This window comes from Marmota marmota, unplaced genomic scaffold (assembly GCF_001458135.2).
Source record: "Marmota marmota marmota unplaced genomic scaffold, marMar, whole genome shotgun sequence".
NCBI classification, from domain to species: domain Eukaryota; kingdom Metazoa; phylum Chordata; class Mammalia; order Rodentia; family Sciuridae; genus Marmota; species Marmota marmota.
In genome coordinates, this window is record NW_025999900.1 from 27,208,871 (window position 1) to 27,220,334 (window position 11,464).

The window sequence follows — 11,464 nt, forward strand, 5'->3', positions numbered from 1 at the left end:
CCTTTAAACCACGGAACACCAGATCTTTACTCTCCCAGTCATCGATAGAAGCAGTTCTAAATCTCGTTGCATTACACTAGGATAGGCAAATGTTTCTTTTGCTAGGGTTTTCCCCCTTCTTCCTGACTCTGTGTGAGTATCCAAAGAATTCCTGTAGAGGTAGCAAATGGTCTCCTTGTTCCACATAAGAATCACAACTTTAACATTTATCTCCTCTTAACCAGGGCCTAGGAATCGTGAATCAATAATTTCAAAAACCAAATAAAATGGCCTGTGCTTTATACTGTGTTTTTTAATCCCACTGCACACATACCCTGCCATTTTCTTTTTGCAATCACCTGCAATTAGTTTTCCTACTTAAAATGGAAGATGCATTTTCTTGATCATCTACATGAATATTGCATGATTACTTTGTATTTGATGAAACCTAGGTTATTGAAAAGTGTTTGGGCACAGATTACCATATTTTCTTATAGGGAGTCAAGAAACTAATTTTTGAGACATGCATTAGGAAGTTTCAAAAATTAGCAAGTGCCCAAAATGTGGATCTCTCAACATTCTCCCAGTGACATCTCCAATGCATGTTGCCTTCTCTGTCTCGGTCAGAGGTCAAAGAAATGTGATTCTTACCTTAGCCCTATTACAGAAGATGATATATTAAAAATAAACCACGCCATACAAATGTATGGGGAAATGTTCAACATCACTAATCATTAGGGAAACACAAATCAAAACGACAATGAGTTATCACTCACTCCAGTAAGAATGGTTGTTATCAAAAATATAACAAGTGTTGATAACGATGTGGAACTCTTGCATATTGTTGGTGGCAATGTAAATATAGCCACTAAGGGAAACAATATAGAAATTCCTTAAAAAAAATAGAACTACTGTATGTTCCAGCTATCCCATTACTGAGTATATACTGGAGGAAATGATATCATTATATCAAAGAGATACCTTTGCTCCCATCTAAATATAGCACTATTCCTAATAACCAAGTTTTGAAATAAAATAATTCCATTGATGGATGACTGAATAAAGAAAACGTGGTGCACATATACATAATGGATTATTATTCAGCCATAAAAAAGAATGAAATTCTGTCATTTGTGGGAACATGGATGGAACTTGAAGCCATCATGTTAGGTGAACTAAGCCAGGCATAGAAAGACAAATACTAAATGTTCTCACTCATTTGTAGAAGCTAAAAATATGATCTCATAAAGAAGAGAGTGTAATAGTGGCCATAGAGACTGGGAAGAATAGGGGGAAGGGAATATTGAGAGAGTTAGATAATGGGTACCAAAATCAGTTAGATAGTAGGAATTAGTTCTGGTATTCTAAAGCATAGAAGGGTAATTACAGTCTACAGAAACTTATGATATATTTCAAAATAATTAGAAAAAATGAGTCAGAAGTTTACAATGAAGTTTACATTTACAGAAATGGATAAATGAGTGAAGAGATGGAAATGCTAATTACCCTGACTTTATCATTAAACATTGTATATATGTATTGTGCCACCACATTGTACTACATAAATATTATTTACCAACTAAAGAAATAGGAAAATTAACTAGCAAAATCATTAATGTAATTTAAAGTTTGCAAAAAATGAAAAAGGATGTAATGACTATTGAAGAAAAATTTAAAATTAAAAAAAAAAACCCTACACAAGCTATGGCGAATAGTCAATATTTTGACTCTTTTAATCCTTTTTCAAATCCCATTCCTTTCCCTAATGCATCCCTAAAGAATATGAATCAGTTTAATGTCGATTAGTGTAGTGAAAGGAAAAACAATTGTGTGTATGTGAGATGTTGTCAATTTTCTGTGGAGATTACATACATTGTAACTCAAGTTCTTTTTGGTTGGGAAGCTTTTTTAAAGTCATATTAGATCTAGATTGAGTTTAAGAGGAATCTTTCAATAGTTAAAAAAAAATAGCAAAGCATTTAAGAAAACTTTATCTACATACACATAGTTCAGACCTTCAAAGGATATTTTATCTTTTTGACATTTAGCAATCATGGTCATTTCAATAGAGCATATACAGAAAGTATAATTCCCCTTTCCTCACTTTATTATTTCTGATTATGATATCACAGACCGAAGGACCATCAAAATTGGGCCCTGGATTTTTCTTCAAAGGACTTCAAGATAAAGGACATGCTTTTAAAATCAGCTTATCATTGACAAGTCAGTCTTTTTTTTTTTAACAGTACTAGGGATGGAACTCAGAGATGCTCTACCACTGCTCTACAATCTAGCCCTTTTTATTTTTTATTTTAAGACTAATTCTCACTAAGTTGTCCAGGATGGGATGGAATTTGTGATCCATTTGCCTTAGCCTCCTGAGTTGCTAGGAGTACAGTCCTTCACCAGGATTCCTGGCTGGTAACTCTTTAGATTATGAAGGCTATAGGAACTTTTACAAACATAATTTACTTTTTATAGGGAAAATTTAATTACTATGGTAAGAAGAGAATAATAATGTAAGTCTACACCGAATTATTGAGAGGCATAATTTTACAAGACATTATGTCTTGTAAAACCATCACCTCTCAATCATTCCAGCTCAGAGTCTTTGCTATGTATGTGAATGAAATCTTTTGCTGCTGCTTGTCTCATTAGAGTCAGAAGGTTCTTTCTCCAGAATATCTGGTGTATTGCTTCTCAAAGTGGTGTTCTGAAGACTATTAACCTTCAGGGTGGTGGAACAGAAATAGAGCAGAATGGTTAAGACCATATTGGTTATGTGTACAAGTTTTACATGGATCAGTGATACAGTACGTAATGGGCCCAGGATCCTGGCTAGTCCAATTCTGTATGCACATGATATCCAAAACATTTTTAAAGTAGATTTTAAGGCAGATATAGTCCATCTCTGGCATTTCCACTTCTATGATTTAAGTAAGTTATCTTCTCTAATCCTCAGGCTCATTGTTTATAAAATAGGCATGATAAAAATAGTCCCTGTCTCACTAGTTGTGACAATAAGATGAGATGATGTGTGCCAACCAATTTTTATGTTCATGTATCTGTTTACTTGTTTATTGTCTGTCTTCCCTCTACCCCACCTCAAGGTAAAAATTATGGACTTTTCCTTTTTCATCGAGGTATCCCCATTGCTAGGAATAATGTGGCACGCATAACAGAACTCAACAATTATTTTAATAAATGAATAGATAAAAAATACACAAAAATACATAATAATGTATGTATTAACTACAGCATGAAGCCTTACCATGATGTGAAATAGTAAATGCTCAATGAAAATGAGCAAAAAAGCTGCCTAATTCTGTGAGATATTTCTCAAATAAAGGATCTGTGCAGTATGTATTATAGACTCTTAGATATCCTTCAAGGAAGAAATGTGTATAACTTTTTAAAAATTTCTGTTTACAAATCTTATTTGACCACAAACCCCCCTTTTCCAGATATACCTGTTAATTAACATCTTGCTACATTAGTGTGTCACCAAATACACTTTGGGAGATAATCAATTAGTCTCATGTCCCCATTTTATAGGCAAGAAAACTGAGGCCTGGATATTAAATGGTTTGCCTGTCACATGACCTACAGCAGCAATTCCAGAACTAGAGGCAAATGCCCCACCTCTCAAGCATGCATCATTTCCCTAGGCCAGGTAAGCAGTGGTGTGTGGGCAGTGATGTTGTACTTTGGCATTAGAAGGTATTGGATTTAAATCACACCTGTATTTTCTAGCACCGAGGTCTGTATCAGACTCGACTGGTGGCCCACCTCATATCCTCTTCTTCCTGAATGGAATAAGGAAGCACGATTCCTGAGCACAGGATAAAACTGGAACAGGCCCTTGTGAATGTGCAACCTGGAAGTGCAAGGGTCGGAACACCTCACAAGGCAACTCCTTGGCCAACGGGAGATGACAACAAATGCGTAAATGCTTCCCCCACTCTGAGGTGCTTTCTGGTTCCTTTGAGGGTCCTGGTGGGATCAGTCCTAGCTGTCTACGTCCACAACAGTCTACAACTGGGTGACAGCAAAAGCAGACTCTCCACATTCCCAGTTTTTCTCCTTTCAAGTCAGTCTGCCTTTTCCCAGGTGTGTTACTCTTTTGCTTACTATTGAAAACATCTGTGTCATCTCTTGTGAGCCCATTAAACAGGTGCTGTGTTTTACACCAAAGGTGGCTGCGATTCCACAGGCAAGAGGTGTGAAATAGGAAATGACTTCTAAATATAAGTTAGGCAAGAATGAGCCTCTAACAGATGAGAGAGGTGCTACTAAACTCAGTGCTCCGTTGCTTTTTTTTTTTCCTCCCGAGCGTTCAAAGATTTGGAGAAGGCATGAGAACAATGTGTTTACAAACACACTCAATGTTTATGACACCTTCTGGTTTTTCTGTTATGCTGAATAACAGAAAAGAGGAAAGAGGAAAGCTACTCTTGATGTGGGAAAACAGTGCCATCTGAGATAGTTCCCGCAATCCTTTAGCAACTCATTGGGTAACCTATTGGAGAGTTAGAGGTCCTAGCTGTACACCTGCTGTAATGCTCTCAGCCCCTGAGGCACAAAAGGGAGGCTGAGAGCATTACAGCAGCCATATGAGACTCTGGAGACAAACAGATCTCCAAATCTCAGCTCATTTCTTGCTCATGTAACAATATAATACAGGTGCTTCTGGGCAGCAGTTTTCTTCCACGCCGAATTCAAGGAACATGGGTGTTCCCACACTGCTGTTCTGTGGTTCCCTGTGGCTTTGAGGTCACTGGCATTCAGCTAGCTGAAGAGAGCATGGAGTAAGCTCACAGGTGACATGAAAACCAAAGCTCATACCCCACTGACAAAAGCTAGTCACCTGGCTCCCCCTGGAAGCAAGGAGGGTTGGGAAATGTATGACCATCTGGGCAGCGACTTTCCAGATACAACCATCTCCTATGCAATGTGGGGCACAAATGGAGGGAGCAGCCAGTCATCTCTGCCACAAAGGTACTAGTGTTAAGAATGCTACTCTAGGGCCCAGTGCACCTGGATTCAGATTCTGGTTTGCCACTCAACATCTGTGTGAACTTGGACATGTGTCTTCACCTTTGTGAGCCCCTTTCCTTATTTTGAAATAGGGATAATCTATCTCATAGGGTGGTCACAGGGTTTAAATGAGATCACATACATAACTGCTCTTGTCACAGTGCCTAGCACACAAAGAACACTCGATAAATGGTGAACCTTTTTATGATTAAATTATAAACAATGCCATCCTCTCAATTGGTGAGAGGTGTTAGTTTTCTTTGGTTTGCAAGAAATGGCACACAGATTATCTCAGTTAATTAACTAATTTACTTCTTAAAAATACAAGGAAACAAGAAAGAGCAGGAAAAAAATTGGAGCAGCATCTAATTCTCAGCATATTTCTTTCTGGCTGCTTCTGAATGGCATCTTTGCTTTTCTCAGTAACACCTGGTTTGTTCTACAACCTTCTCTCTGTGTTCTTGGTTGCTTATCCACCATGTTTTCTGTGAGTCTCTGTCTTGTACTCAGATACCCTAAGAGGATCTGGCTGATAAATAGATCTTACCCAGTAAAGATCACACATTATTGGCCAGAATCCAGAGTCTATCCACCATGTATAGTGGTGGATATTTTCTGCCTAGCATGAATCCTTGATTCACTCAACTATGACCATGATAGTGGAGGTATATCAAACAAACATGGTGACCTGGTATGAGAAAAGTCTTAACACTTCCTCATTCAGAAAGGAATAGTTGTGGAAGACAGCAATCAGAATATGAGGTACAGGGCCAGTCATTAAAATATCACTGGTGGAAATCTTCAAAGTTATTAACTGCCTTCAATTTATTCACATGGCTTTCTAAATTTTGTTATGAATGATGCTTAAAGTAAAATGTGAAAGTCACTATTTCTTACTGGTATTCCTGGCTAAAGTTTTTTCACATGTAGCCTCTTCTATACTGCCATTAGAGTTCTTATCCTCATATAAATCTGATAATTTTACTTCAAAATCTAAATTGGTTTCCTTCTACCTATAAAGCCCCAATCATTTTCTATCCTTTTCTTCATCACTCTTCGACCAATGCCTCACTACACTGGATTTTCTCTACTCTCTTTCACACTTTTGTGACCACATGTATGCGGTTTTCTGGTTGAAATGCCATTGCCTATCCAGGGATCCAGACATCAGGAACGTGGCTGACTTAATGTACTGAGTGTGGCTGTGGGGTTCATTTGCCACCTGGCAAATCCCATTTATTCTCAAAGGCCTAACTCAATTGTCATCTTCTCTGAGACGATTTCCCCAGATCTGTCTCTATGTCCAACCAGTATTCCCCTATGCCAGATTGAAATCACCTGCCTCTTTGCCAAATTCCCAGAGAATGCAAGCATACATTATTTGTGGTGTTTATTATTTTACATGGAAGCCATTCCAGAGTAATGGCTTCTCCAGGCACAGCTATGAGCCTCAAAGGCGGAGACCATCGTACTCATCTTTTATATTCTCAGGGCCCAAGAGAGCATCTGTCTCATTTAGCACCCAATAACTCTATGTTGAAATTATTGGGATTCAAACCTCTGACACCATGAAGGAATCTGGGATATGGGACAGAACTCTCACTCTTTCTTCTGTGTGCATCTCCTTTGTATGATCTTTACTTCTGAAGGGTCATTTCACAGTAGAACGTACTTAATCTATTCCATAGAAGTGTGGAAGAGAAGTCTACATTGTCTATAAAGTATATGACATTGTTTTATTCTTATCCAAGTTTCAGGAAAAGTATACATTTTATAAGTCACGAGACTCTCAGATGTCTTCTTCTGCCTTTTCTCTTAATATCAGTGTCATCTTTGGGGAACAATGATGTTGCTAAAGTACGTTAACTGGAGATGTGGGCTGGAATGATGGAGGTCACATTTTTCCATATATAGACAAGTGTCTCTCTTCAAAATGAAGAGAAAACTAACCTCTTATTACCAGGCCTCCTTTCTTCAAAGAGATACATACACCATGAACTCTTTCAGAGCAGTTGGCATTTGGCAATGTGTATGTGTGGGGTTGGTATTGTTGTTGCAATGAGTAAGGAGGCCTTCTCAGGTTTAATGGGGGTACTAAATACCTTTCAATATATGGGACAGTCATGCAAACCGAATATTATCCTATCTAACACATAGTCTCCCAGTGGAGAACAATTGATTAAATTAAGCTCCCCAGTTGTGAACCATTGGGTTAAGGTATATACTTAAAATATTTATTTTTCATTTTTTCTTGCTTTAGATGAGATGAACACAAACCATAGGAATCCAAAAGGAAAGCTCTTTCCTCGTTTTTAAGAAATTTTGATTCAAATAAATGTATGCTTTTTCTTGTGTGTAAAATATAGACTTATGGCAAATTTCATGGAAACATGAGACTCTTTAAAAAAATCAACAGAAGAAACGGTTAGTATGCCATCCTGCTACTAAATATAAGAAAATAGCAGAACAAACTGTCCCTTCCTTTGAAATGCATTTAATTTAATAAAATACCAAATTAAAGGTAGGACAGTCTCATCCCTATTACCAAATAACCTGCAGAGTGAAAACTGAGACATGCACAATTTCATTAACTTTCCATTCATAAAGCATAATGTAGGGAGAATGCCATTTCGACATCCAAATGAACAAGGCTATTTCCATGCCTTGAGAGAGTTTCCCTTATTAACATTATCTGTCAGCATGGATACAGGAAACTGTGGAGGAAAAAAAAATCCCAGCCACATAAAGCATTTATACTTTTAATGGACCATCTTTTGAATGAAGATATTTTCCTTTTTCTTAAGAGTGTTTTATCTGCATTGTTAAATATTCTTAGCAGCAAGCATGTGGAAAAGCATGTCAGTTTGTGACTTAGTGATATTTATACAGTTTGGAGATTTTGTTAAATCCTGACTCAGAGTTTAACAAATGATAGAACTTTAGAACCTCAGAACTTCAAAGGCCCTAGAGAGCACAAGCTTTAGAGATCAGGGCATCCCGTTCCCTATTTTTCAGATGAAAAACTGAGGCTCAGAGAGATCAGGGACAGTGGAGGTGATGAGCTCTGAGGACTGTCTACTTGTAGACTGACTTCAGTGTACCTTTAATTATTTCCTAATAGATAATGGCAATTCAAACTCTGCTCATTTTGTAGCAGTCTCTGACTGTGCTAATACAATGAGCTCCTGACCAAAAAAAGAAAAAGCAAAACCAGAGCAAAATTCACACAATTTATAAAATGGCAAAACATAACCATCTAACATTTCAGAAACATGTCATATTTCATTAAGGTTTTGTATCGTATTCAAATAGTCATCCCAGAAGAATGTAGCACTTTTACTTCCCCAGAACAAGCCAAGCACATCCTTTCACGCTTACCTCTTCCTCCTTCTCCCCAGCATGTCATTTGCAAATGAATTGTACACCTAACATTTGCTTTGTGCAAGTGAATTTTAAAGCAGGAAACAGCACTGTATGTTTTGGTATATTATAGCAATAGGCTACAAGTTTAATGAGCTTTAGATCTAATGTAGCAATTGGGAAGTCTCTTCAACCTTGGAAAAAATGAGATTCTACCTGAGATTATAAGCAGGTGCAATAACACTTGGAATGTGACCATGTCTCCTATCTGAGAGGCTTTTCGGGGAGTGTACGTAAAGCAAATTGCCTCTGTAATACTCTTGCTTCCTTTCCAGAGTTCTATTCTATGACCAATGACACTGGAACAAAATGTCCCCATCTGACAAGTATTGTAGCATTTCGGTAATTAGCTTAAAATGTAGTTGATTTGTTCTCTTGCTGCTTTTCCCGAGGCGACAAGAATCTGAAAGCTTGTTTTAAAGCCATTCAATGAGCAGGAAGAGCCACACCTGTTGCATCTGATTTCCTCCCCATTAAATCAGGATGAATAATTTAATAAGAACTGCTTTATCCACAGACACTCCAGTGACTGGTTGGAAGGTAAGGCTGTTGGGCTCTTGGCATCTTCACTATTTCTGACTAGTTTTGAGCAGAAGCTCAAAAGGTTTTTCCCCTCAATGGCAGTAAGCCAAGTAGCCCAGTGACCTTAGACTTTCACCTAAGCCTTTACTGTGTCAGGACCTTTCTCCTGTAACAAAGACCATTGTTTCTTTTGTAAAGGTGGCAGACATTGTTGGCTGGTTAAACTGCCCTTCCCAGCCCCCACCCACCTTAAGGTAGAAATAGGCAGGTCGCTCTATTCCCCCCTGCAGCCAGGACGGTCATGTGATCTCGGTCTAACCAATAAAGCATAAGGTGAAGTCTGCTGAGGGGTTTCTGGGAAACCTCTGCTTCCCTATTGACAGGTACTTTGACACCTCAAGGGCTACAGAGCCTTTAAGTTCCAGTTCTACCATTTGTTTAGGTAATGCTGAGAAGTTAATTATGCTTCTTTGTGCTTTGGTTTTCCTTATTTGCTATAGAATTAAATGAATTGATATACAGAAAGAGTGCTTAGGATAGTAACTGACATATGGTAAGTTCTAAAAAAAAATTAGTTACCATTATAATTAATTAAGAAGGAAGGCATATGATGAACATTCTTTCTTTCCTGCCTTTGGGGATGATTCTGCGAGGTCAAAATGCCTGGAGTTATGGCAACAATTTTGTTGCCATGAGGGGAAGGTTAAGGGAATTGCAAAGACTTTGACTCACTGTCTTTGGGTTGTGGAGATACTGGCTCAACCCTGGGATTGCCTAGCTCAGGATTTTCTTAAGCAAACAATAGATATTCTTACAGTAGATGTTCTGTTACTACCTCCTGAACAATTCCATCTAATATCATCATTATTAAACTAAGACTTAAGCCTTGCAATCTCTGCCTCCAGCTGCTTTGTTGGCTTTGCTCACCATGTATTGCTTCCTCCTCTGGTAGAGATGAGATGCCCCCTCCTAACAGTCTGAGACTGATTTCCTTTAATCTTCTCTGGGAAAACTATTAAATAGACTGTGGGTCTGGTAACAGCCTTGTGTGTAGGAATCAGGGTTTACTGGAGGAGGAGTGTCCTTAAACCTTCCACTTTATCTGAACAGGATAGAACTACAAAACAGCAGGCTTTCCCCCACTCCTGTAGGGCTGGCAGCAGCATGCAAACATCTGGATGGGCTACAGGGTCCTGATCTAGCAACCCAGAGGCTATGTCTAAGGTGGTTGTCATTGGTACTATTGGGAATCCATGGCTGCCATGTGTTTGGGTGTGGAGGGAGAGAATGAGTGGCTCCCAAAGATCACATGTGCTCCTTTGACAAGATTACAGCAAAGCTGCCCACCTCTTCCCCAGTACATTTATGTTTCTTGGGGTGAACTTCCATGTTTCTTTGATTTCCACATCACTCCTAGGCAGACTGTTTAGGAAAATGTTGAAGACATAGTTTTATAGAATGACAGAAGAAGGAAGAGTCACAAAATTAGAAACTCTGGAACTCGCTCTTCTCCAGACAATTGGCTTCTTGCTAGGTGTCTTATATTTCTGTTTCTGTATTCAACTTTGCTGATAAGGCCCTGAGGATTTCTTTCAGTCTGTTCTTCACTGAAACCACTGTATGATTATAGTAAAAACAAGGCTAGTGAAAAGAGTAGTCACTGCATAGCCTCCCTGGGTTTGGGAATTAAATCCAACTCAGGTCAGGAAGGCACCATGAGACCCAGGTGCTGTCACCTATTATGGGATTTCAATAAACTGTTTTCAATAGTTCCAGGACACTTGTAGATGATTTTTCTATCACATAAAATTTAGAGTGAAATGAAAATTTCTCTAGGGAAATTTGGAAGAAAGAAAAGCACATTCATCTGTTGTCTGTTTTATTTTTTAAGTACATCAGTATACTTATTATTTAGCTAAACACCCACACATGTAAGGATCAACACAATGCCATGGGCTACATTTTCAGAAGAGACTAGACCCTTCTGGAAGCAGACAGAAAAGCTTTAGGTCATTAGGGTGCTGGTTAATGAATTGTCCCCATTGCTTAGCACCCTATATCTTGCTAATTCTAAGGAAATGCTTCCTTGAGGGAACAGTTTGACTCAACATGAATAATAGATATACTTCCACACACATCACTCTGAGATGTCCCAGGGTTGGACAGGGACCTGAATTTGTAAAACTGCCAGAACCAGGGCAATAGAGGAAGCTCTTCATGGCTCCCCTCATACCTCAGCACACACACTCAGGGTAGCAGATACGCCTAAGCCCCCTCTTCGGCTAAATGAGCCATTTTTTCCCAATGCTTCCTGAGTCCTTAATCCTTTTAAGGAAGCCAGAAAAAGAGGTCAGTACAACAATATTGAAAAGAAAAACCCTGGGTCTCTGGTAACCCAGAAAAGCAGAACATTTTTGAATTTTGGCTCTGACACAGAAAAGCCCTGTCTCTAAGTCCCTGCTCATGACAATTGCCTGGGGACTAGCTGGGAAAGTCTTCTGGCTGA